A 10,721-nucleotide genomic window follows, 5' to 3' on the forward strand; every position below is an offset into this window, starting at 1 on the left:
TTTTGTAACTTTTCATTCCGAGATAATAAAATTTTCTTCATTTGCTTTATTTCTTCTTTTCTTTTTGTTTCATCGTTTTCTATGATTACACAACATTAGCATTGCAACGAAATAGTAGTATTGTCTCTTAATAGAGAATTGTTAATTCATATGTTAAGTTGCCATACGTCTTCGCGACTTATTTGTATGTTTAATTGTATTAATATTGAGTTTTTTTTGGATGGTCGTGCTCATAGTTAATATACCATTTATTACATTTCATCAAACTGTTAAAAGTTGAAACCGGATCTTACAAGTAATTTGACTCGATAATACCCATAATTGTACGGCTCTATATAAAAAAACAAGAGATACTTTGAAATGAATGATTTAACATGGCATATAAGCATCAAGCTAAAGACAATGGCATCCAAACAAGATAGCAAAAAGTGTACTAAAATGAGTGCATGCTTCATATGAAGCTAGATGGAAACATGAGAGGACATCAAGCTAAAAGAGCATTGATGGAACATGTTAATTATTTGAAAATGCCAATCAAACCAAACAAATAATAATGTATTAAAAAGTATTGGGTACGTTTAAAAGCTACGCTATATTAGCATAAAAGATAGTTATTTTAAAATATATTTGCATAAACTTTATTGCTGTAATCTATACGTTAATCATGATTTACACGAATTAAACTACTTAATTTATTAAGTAAATAGGTGCTCAATACATTAAACAATTTGAAGTAGAGAACTACAAAATCACATAATAACTTGACTAGTGATTAAGATGTGATACAGAATGTGATGATTATGTAATCATCTAACCGTGTCATTTCTCTCCCACAACATCTGCTAAGCATGTAAAAGTGTGTGTAATGAGATTTTATAGTTCTTTATTGATTGTGTCCGGTATATTTATGTATAATCCTTTTCATTTAAAATACTATATAATCTTGTTTATTAAGAAGTTATTAAGAACACCGGTTTACTTTTGTAAAAGTTATTATTATATATATAGTTACCATAGAGTGGGATTTGAAACTGACCCTTGGATCAAATCCCAAGATTTACTATTAACCGTCTGACAAGGACATCCAAGATTGAATATTAACCGTCTGATAAGGATTAGAAATATTGGCCGTTCGATAAGGTACAGTTTCCATGGGAGTTACTGGAGGAGGTTTCATCACCCCCTTTTAGCTCGACGTGGGTAACCTCCCAACCCTAAATCTATATCTCTGCACTCAAATCAAAATCAGCCCTCACTTCATCTTACCTCCTCATCCTTCTTAATTTTCTTCCTACTTATTCACTGTTATGTTCATGCATTGTGCCCATTTAATTTATTGTGTTCGTTGGAGGTAAATTGGCGGCATAATTTTTGTTTCCTGTGGTTTATGCGGTTTTGATTAGCTTTCTTAATGTGTACATCGTGTTTATGATTGTAGGTATGGGGTGATCGTTGTCTTTCGTAACCGTTCCAGACTCCGTCTTCTTGGTATGAACCCTAATTCTTTATTATTTTTTTTCATTTTTATTAGAGTTTCTTTTGTATGTGTTGATTTCCTCTCTATATTCAAATACACATAATTGTTACGTGATTAATAGAGTGGGTGTTCGCCATCCTAAAACCCGTAATTTATATAATAATATATAGATTCATTTTTGTATATTGTTTTTTAATTATAACAAAATGTATCTGATTTCTGTTGTTCCAATCCAACAGGAGATTTGTTGATTTGATTGGTTTATGTGTGAATGGCGTGATTGATTTGTTTGGATCTTTGTTGACGGAATTAGGACTAATTGGATACCTAATTTTGGGAAAGAGGGCTTCAACAATTAGGAATGGCATTAATGTTGTTTTTGTATTATTGTTTACTAATCAGGTATTCGAATGCATCCACAAACTTGCCCATGCAGGAATCAAGATATGGGTTCTCACCGGTGATAAAACAGAAACATTAATGACTACTGGGTAAGTTTTCTCTCTGCTTTTCTTAAGATAAGCAAATATTTTGTAGGTTCTAACATTGATGGATGAAACCCAAATTGATGGATGCAAGTTTACGCTTCTAACTATTATCAAGTCTTTTTTTATTCTATTTTGTTTTTTTTCCTCCATATTAAATAAAACTTTTATATTCCATGATTCTGTCATTTTAATGTGTTAATGGCTTTTTGAAAGGTTACATGTTAATGACTTCTTCTTCGTTGTTGATGGGCCAGCTACGTGTTGGATTGTTGGTCAAATTCATGTTGGTCAAATTCAATAAATAGTGTGTGACATTTGTCAATTTAAGGTTATTTTATACTTGTATTCTTAATGTAAACCCGACCTGTTTTGTATCTCGAACCTTTCGATATTATCAAAATGATGAATTGTATGTTAAATATTTGTTTTATAGTTGTTGGATAAAAAAAAAACACACCCTTTTAGGTTCTTAAAATTCCCCGAAAATGCTCAAAACGAACTCCAGGAACTAAAACTACCAAAATGGAGACTTGAAGGACCCATTTGTAGTTTGTGCTTTCTTGGGTCTATAACCAACCCATTTTCATGAAAGATCCATTCAACTTACCCTATATATACACACCCATCTTCTTCATTTGTGCTTGCTCATTTCTTCATTTCTCTCTCAAATTCTTGAATTCTAAGGTTGTTCTTTATAAGCTAATATTTCATTTTAACTAACTTCTCAATACTTAAAGCTTGATGTTACAACATATATATAATATACACTCCTTGTTTACCTTCGGTTTTTCATTTCTCCGGTCTCGGCCGGTTGAAATGTCAGGCTAGTAAGGCAAGGTTACATGGAGGACTTTGTAGTCCTTGTTTATTTATTTAACAAATCTAACCATATAACTTGTTATACTTGCTTAACTTCTACATATTTTAGTTTATTGTTCATATTTGTCAAGTTCCATGGTATTGGGTATATGATGGCTAGCTTCGGTTTCATCCAGAGTTGAGAACCGAACCAAAAACCGAACTTTTGTTTAAAAGCATTATTGTTAACTTTTTGAATGTAAAACTTGAGTATTATTATTTATAAGTTATTTTACAGGTTCCATGGTAATTGGGTATGTGGTAACCATCCTCGGTCTTATTCCGAGTCAAGGACCGAACCAAAAACCGAACTAAACCGAGTTCACTCGCTTAAGACACACAAGTGTGTTTTTAGCCAACAAAACTCATATTTTTCTTCAATATTATATTTTAAATCAATTTTAGTTAATTTCTAAACATACTTGGCATGTCGGTAACCAACTTGATCTTATAACAAGTTCGAACCGATAAGGTCGTATACTCGCTTAACGAACGTTAAGGTTCTTCACAATAGAACTACATACTTGGTTAAGTCTATTTTGATTTTATTGAGTTATCTCATAACATTTATTATTTTGGGAAGTTAACTGTGAGCTTGGTCAATTATCAAGCTCGAACCGACAAACCCGAACACTCGTTTAAACCTCGTTTTGGTATTCTTATAACTAAGGGTTTTGCAATATCGCATTTTAACCCACATTATTACTTAACATAGGTTGAGTAAAAAAAGAAAAAAACTAATGAATAGAATACCGAGACCCGGTTTCGAGTAAACTTATTTTACAAAACTCGTTTCTTTAATTTCTCAAATATTTACATTTTAAATCCTAAACTTTATTTATTTACTTTATTTGTTATGTATTTTATTTTAAACCCTTACAAGACTACCACTAACACAAGACCCGTTTAATATAGGTCTTGCTCGTTAAACCGATCTCTCCGATTATTCACGACACTATCTTTCAAGTTACTTGTTAATGTGAGTACTTTTCATCCCCCGTTTTCCATCTTTCGTTTTGGGGGTGGCATTGCATACTTATTCAAATTCAAATGACTTATACTTGAGTCTTAAACCACAACACTTATTGTATATGTTTACTTAAATAAATGCTCGATTTGGTGTTATATGCTTTACATGATTATGTGCAAATTCTTGAATGCTAAGGCGGGTAGCCTCATCAAAGTATGATCATACGTTAATTCCGAGTATATATGGTATCCCCATATAGAAAGGTGTCGTCAATGTATTCTTATTGACGATTTCATTATTGTCGTCAATGTATTCTTATTGACGGTTTTATTATCTAAATTGTTGCTATTATTTATTGTTTTCATATACTAGTTGTGGATTTCATACTATATACTTATTGTCCAAAACTATGAAAATTGCTCACCAACCTTCGTGTTGACAAACTCTATTTTATGCAATGTTACAGGTTTGATGTTAGCTTGATTGAATTACTTGAAGAAACTTATTATCTTGGCTTTAGGATATTAGAAAATAAAAGAACAAGTTATTTGTTTATCTATCTATTTAGCATTTTGTATGAACAATTGTTGTGTTATTTATGATGATATGGATTTAAATGAGTTGTTTAAATATTGTAACTTTATAGTGTCATTGTGCAATGAGCAATCATGTCGCGCCTCGACGTTTCCGCCTTCATTGGTCGGGGTATGACCTAGTGTGTAATTCAAGTTTGATCTTCTTCTCTTTGCCTGACGCTGTATGCAAGCAAATTCAACAAGCAACACCGTTTGATTCAGTTAGCCGATTTTCCATTTTCCAACTGCACCACTATGATTCATACATCACGATTGAATTTAAATAAAATAATTCAATTGACAGGGTTATAGTTTATAATAAATTAGTACTTACACTAGGGCAATTTTTTAGTGCAGTCTCCATTTTTTTTAGTGCTAGAGATGCATTGAAGTAATCTATATGAAGCTTAAAATTATATATACATGACATGTTCGTGTTCATTCAAGGATGAACGTTGTAATGGGGACATTAAACACAAGATTTTATTTTATTTGGGCCCGGACTAGAGTTAGTTTATTGGTAAACTATTTTGTGCTATGCCTACTTTTTTGGTTTGTTTTGAAGGTTGCTTTTGTCTTTTGGCATTGCTCAATATTGTATTTATTTTGTTGAGCTAACCCTTGCAGCGGGCTACCCTTTATTTTTATATTTTTTTACCTTTGATAGGCTTGGTCGTAATACAACTCTGTTCATTTTTTTTTCTTTTTGATGTTTTTGAATAAGAAAACAGTAAGCAAAAAAATGTAATTTTCTCTCTTGGTCTTGGTTACAACTCTTTATTTTTCACAAGTTTTTTGAAGTTTACTTTTGAAATTATTAAGTATCCACTAAATTGGTGGCAGTGGATTTCATTTTAAGAAAGATAACTGACCTGTAAGATTGTTTTTTAAATGATTTTTTGTGGGTTTTTGCATTGGAAATGTCCATTCATTAACTAATTTGTCTTCTTCAATATGGTTCAATATCAAGTTTACATTTTATAACTATGTTTGTTCAATATGGCTTTTGCGAGCATGCACCCTCATTAAATAATTCGTTAACTAATTTATTTTCTTCAATATGGTTTAATACTTGCACCAAAGCTAAGATCGTTACCAAGAATCCGTGTACATATCGAGTGAAACATAAGTTTGACATTATGTTTAGATTATAATGCTAATATATTACGTTCACGTTAGATTTCTTCTTCAAAAATATCTATATAATTGGCTCAAATTCAATTTAGTTATTTAGATAGAATCTTGAATTTAAGCTTTCTTTAAAGTATTAATTACCTAATGAATTTGTTAAAAACTTTTGACATTTTCTTTTAACTTTTATTTTGTGTTAGTCATGGCTGGTATTTTACATTCGTTCAAGGATTTACACGCTTCATGATCTTGGTTCATTTTTATAGCAATTATTTAATCTATTATAACAACTACTCAATTGCCTATCTTAACTAAATTCTAAAATTACCTAACTGCTTTTTTAGTCCATCTCAGTAAAACACTTTGATGTTTATATTCAACATTCAATCATTACTGCATAACGGGTCCGGTCAACAAGTGCAGGTTGGGTAACTGTACATAACAGGCCCTATCAACAGATTTCCAAGCATTTTTTGTCCTTTTTCTATAAAGAGCAAAAGCCTCAAAACTTTTATACGCCCATTTGATATGAAAGACAACTCAAAATAGCACAATTTGATGGTTATATTGACCATTTAATCATCTTTCAAATGGTTTAATGGTTGGGTATTTAAGATTATTGATTTTAGTGATTCGTGTGAAGAAGCAGCAGCAACAAAGAAATCCGCTAGCCAAGAATCTTGTCATTTATGAAGACCGTTGCCGCATTTGTAAAGTTTTGGTTTGAATAAAGTTCAGGTCTCTTTCTTAACAAGACTTAATTTTTAAGTATGTGTGAAGTTAATGGTAGCCCTCAGACTCTATTAACATATTAGGAAGCGTTTTTTTTTCTTTTTTTTGTTGTTGAAACTGGTTGTTTTTTATTAAAGAAAAACAATATGAGTATGTGATTATCTTATTTAGGAGGATCATTGTTCGAATATTGTTATCTTTAATGTATGTAATAATAATCATGATTATATCCAAACTCAGTAATTTTTATGTAACTAAAAGTTAACTCTCTTAGACTATGAAGCGCAAATTGGTGAATGGAAATAGCATACAAAGTGGTATAGTAGACTTGATTGATAAGTGGTACATGTGTACAAATCGAGTATTTTCAAGAACCGGAGTATGGCCAACAAAAGTCAACACCGGGTCGGTTAGTAACCGGTTCCGGTATAGTCGGGTAGTTGACCAAGTTTTTTTCGGGTTCCGGGTAGGGTCGGGTTTTGGCGGGGTAAAGGTGGAACCGGTTCCGGTGGTTCCGGTTCCAGGTACACGTCCAGGGAGAAACCCAATACCAGGTCGTACCTGCGGGTCGAGTACGGGTAGGAACCAAGTATTTTGTGCACCTCTAATGAGTGATCTTGTGTGATTTGAAGCAGGTGGTATTGGGTTTAGATCTACAACCGTGTTTTTCGTCATGTGTAGTTTTCCTTTTCAATTTTCTAATAACCCAAAAGTGTAATTGTGAGTTTTAACTTATGTATTTAACGATGATTAATTAGCAATAAACTATTTTGTTTAGAACAGAAAGAGATGTCAGCCACTATTACATTAAACTACCCGGCCACCGCCTATGCAGCTAAACTTCCTCGACTGTGAAATATGGTGTTGCCATGGGAATGGGCTACGACCATGGCTGCATCAAGATATATTCACCAACAGATAGGAGTTTTCTTACTGTTTTCAATTACTTCAGTATCTCATCCAAACATGCATTTTACACTTTCATGTTACTGAAAATGCATTAATCACACTCCGACGTTGATGTCCCCGTCCACCGGACGAGTAAACTACTAGTTATATATATATGTAGCAGATAATCTTTAGGAATCGACTTCTTCTAATGAAGACCAGCTCCCTTATTCTTTCCTATTCATTTGGCCACTCCAGGGGAAGAATCATTCCTTTCACTTAATGAAGAATGAGATTCAAAATTCATTACAAATCATATATTAGTGGCATGCTAATGTTGTATCCGTTTCACAAAATTAAAATAACGCAATTCAACCAAATAACTCCATAATGATTAACACCCCTATATTAAATTTAAAAGGTATTTAAATCTAGAGAAAAATCCTAAAATAGATATTTTAACAAGTTTCAAGTTTTAGGTATTATTTGTAAAAAAAAAATTCAAAAATAAATATTTTAAACTAGTCGTGACAACTAAATTCTTAGTGTTAACGAGTAGTTTACAAAACTAGTCGCGACGATTATTTTAAGCTAAGAAATTTCAGTGACGCGTATTTTGGCGCCCTAAACTTGTTGGGACGACTAGCCTAGGTACAAAAATAGTATGGACTAGTTTTATGATTTTTTTTGCACTTTTCTTAATATTATATTATTAATATTATATTTAATTTTACTCATAATTAGTTTTTCTTTTATAACTTTTAAAATATAAAGTTTTACTAAAATCCAAATACACCATTGAGATGTGTTTTTCTTTATCTACGCGCGGACATAAGATTTATTCAAAACCGAGCCGGTCAAATTTAAATCGAGGTTTTTTTTACCCGCTCGGTTTTAAATTTTTTTTATGTTGGCACGTAGATAAAAAAAGCACATCTCAATGGTGTATTTGGATTTTAGTAAAACTTTATATTTTAAACGTTATAAAATAAAAACCAATTATTAGTAAAATTAAATATAATAATACAATATTTAAAAAAGCACAAAAAAAATTCATAAAAACTCGTCCAGATTATTTTCTTACCTAAATTAGTCGTCCCGACAAGTTTATGACGTCAAAATACTCGTTCCTGAATTTTTCTTAGCCTAAAATAGTCGTCGTGACTAGTTTTGTAAACTGCTCGTTGACACAAATAATCTAGTCGTCATGACTAGTTTAAAATACATATTTTTTAAATTTTTTTACAAATGATACATAAAACTTGAAACTTATTTTTAAAATACCAATTTTAAGAATTTTCCGTTAAATCTATGGTGTGTTTTCTCTACGATAATCTTTAATACTCACAACATAGAGATAATTGAGTGGCCTCTTATCCATCATTGATCTAAATTGTCATTTAAGAAAAAAAATTAAAACTAAGTTTGAAAAGAGTATGTATTATATTTACATCCAATAATATTGTAGGCTCATAGCTATAGAGTTTCTATATTTAACAATAGCAACCGGTGGTGGGCACCATGGAGGTGCCCCAAAGCGTCGGAAACACCGTCTATTGGGGCCCTATATGGCGTTATGGGTTTCAAAATCTCTATCAGCGTTTTGTACAAAACGCCTCAAAATTTAAAAGACGGGTCATTATTCATAAGAACCAATAAAATTAAAGGAGAATAAGCTTCCCTCTTTATGCACTAAGTTTGTTCTTATTTATTTGGAGTAAAAGCCTATTAGAAAAGCCTCACACGATTCGATAATTTGAACCAATAGAATGGTCTGGAAATTGAAAGAGTTGTTTGTGCAGCCTATCCCACATCGGTTAGTTGAAGAAAACATAACACTGAAATTTAGTATATAAAGCAAGCAGATTGGTTGTTTGAAAGGCACGCAGCCACGCATTGAGCACAAAGCGAACTATTCTTTCGCCTTTTACTAAAGAATACCGTGTGCTCGCTGCGCTAAGTGGCATACGCCTATTTTTGGAGAGACCCTTCTTTGTTTGAAGGGCTCCAACCAATATTTTTAGTTCAAAGTCGTTTGTTATCTCAGCATATTCTGTGATTGGTTTAAAGTTAATAACTTTGAACCCAAACACTAAACTGATAAAAGGGTCTCAGGTGAGCACATCTCGGACCTCAGCTGTTACCTCTTGTGGTGTGAAGACTTGCAACATTATTCTTCTTCCTGTAGTAATCAATAACCTGCACAAGTTGCAAAAATGTTGAATTATCAATGAAATAAAACTGTTGAAACTAGTGAGGGAAAAATTATTAGAAACTTTTGTTTAGAGTTAACTGTTTTAAGTCGGTTTTCATGTTTTTTTCCTTCTAAAACAAAAACTGTCATGTTCAAACGTAACTTTATAAACACAAGATTTTAAGATTCTAGAAAGCCTTAACATGTCATATTTAAATTTCAACTAATAAAATTTTACTTACGGTTTTATCCGCTTTGTTTGCTCCGATTATGATTATGTCAGAATTGTTTATTTTAGTTGCGATGGTTTCCATTCAGTTAAACAGCTAACATGGTTATTTTCTTTGATTTCTATCTTTCAAATCAATTATGGTTTTGTTTTTGTTTGATGATGTTCCTGTTCATAAAGCATTCTTCTGATTACTAAATGGTTTCTTACATTTTTATTCGGTTTCCTTATTGTTTTTATTCTATTTTGTTTGATCATCTTATTGTTTTGTTAAGCTATAACAAATTATATATGACATGATTTTTTTTATCACACTTTTTTGTTTCTGAACTCAATCGTTTTTTTAGCTTTGAAAAATGTTTTTCCATTATGCATTCTTCATATGCTTTTTGGGTTTGTAAGGTGTTGTTGCTTAGGGCTGTGAGAGAAAAAGCCAATGAATCTTTACTTCATGTTTAAATTGATTTAGTTTCATCCACTTTATTTATAGTTGAATGAATTTGTTTTGTAAATTTGTGTTTTCCTTGATACGTTAAATTAATACTGTTAGCCACTGATTCTGTTGCGTTGTTACCGTAGACAACAAGTTAACAATGAATGTTTTCTTGATAACAATGAAGGGGACTAACTTGGAAAAAGTTTAGTACAAATGGATGTTGAGGACTCGATCAACAGTGATGATGGTAAAAAGTCAATAATTCAAATAATGGGTCCTTATGAAGCTGAAGCAGTTATTGTAGAGTTGGTCAAAAGACCCGAGTTAACATACTTGAAGAATGTGTTGATCGAAATTTGCACCAACATGTAATTTGATTTAATAATTTCAAATAACTATATCATTTTAAGGGCCTGTTTGTTTAGATATGAATGATCCCATTCAGAGGTGAAATCTGAATCGCTCAGATTTCAGAGTGTTTGGTTGATTAAAAACCCACTCTGCTCGACAACAACAGCAGCCAGTGCCCACAATAACATGCCTCTGTCCATCGGCCACATGTCGGCCGTTCGCAAGGTATGTTATAAATATCAATTTAATTGATGAATTGATAAAATTTATTTTGTTCATCTCAAACGGGCCAAATGAGTAAATATAATAATAGATTACAAGGAAATGGGTCAAATGATTAATTTACGAGCTCATGTTGGTAAGCTCATAAACACAAAATATAGGCCAGTTGT

At 31.9% G+C, this 10,721-nt stretch overlaps 1 non-coding gene across 1 annotated transcript; it reads left to right on the forward strand.

The window, feature by feature from the left end:
- Window positions 1-9,006: 9,006 nt before the first annotated feature.
- LOC143608143 (U5 spliceosomal RNA) lies at window positions 9,007-9,125 on the forward strand. Its single transcript, XR_013149149.1, has one exon. It is a non-coding gene; the product is annotated as a U5 spliceosomal RNA (small nuclear RNA).
- The last annotated feature ends 1,596 nt before the right edge of the window (window positions 9,126-10,721 follow it).

Source organism: Bidens hawaiensis, unplaced genomic scaffold (genome assembly GCF_021521415.1).
Source record: "Bidens hawaiensis isolate Kalapana, Puna unplaced genomic scaffold, B.hawaiensis_p1.1 tig00100704_1, whole genome shotgun sequence".
Classification (NCBI taxonomy): Eukaryota; Viridiplantae; Streptophyta; class Magnoliopsida; order Asterales; family Asteraceae; genus Bidens; species Bidens hawaiensis.